The sequence below is a fragment of the Cariama cristata genome, unplaced genomic scaffold (assembly GCF_000690535.1).
Source record: "Cariama cristata isolate BGI_N322 unplaced genomic scaffold, ASM69053v1 scaffold26939, whole genome shotgun sequence".
NCBI classification, from domain to species: Eukaryota; Metazoa; Chordata; class Aves; order Cariamiformes; family Cariamidae; genus Cariama; species Cariama cristata.
In genome coordinates, this window is record NW_009634471.1 from 11,866 (window position 1) to 12,131 (window position 266).

General features: G+C 60.5%; 1 protein-coding gene across 1 annotated transcript in view; it reads left to right on the forward strand.

Moving 5' to 3' along the window:
* Positions 1 to 266, forward strand: part of LOC104167050 (serine/arginine repetitive matrix protein 3-like) — a gene marked incomplete at both ends in the record, with an annotated part of 9,551 nt that overhangs the window by 8,051 nt on the left and 1,234 nt on the right. The gene's annotated exons all lie outside the window — the stretch shown is intronic.

Here is a 266-nt window from a genome sequence, read left to right on the forward strand (position 1 = left end):
GCCACCCCGGTAGTCAATGGCAACCTCCCGCCGGTTTCCATGGCAGCGGGAAAAATTAATGCTGACAAAGTCACTCAGGAGGGAGAGGAGACCCTGATGGCTCCAGGACTGATGTCCCCCCACCCCATCTCACCTGGACTCATGGGGGACATCACCCATCACCTGCCTGAAGCTCCGGCACCAAACCGGCAGCACGCTGGGGTGCTGGCCTCAAAGCCTGGATCATTCTCGGCAGCTCCCCCCGGCGGGGCCACAAACTCATATAT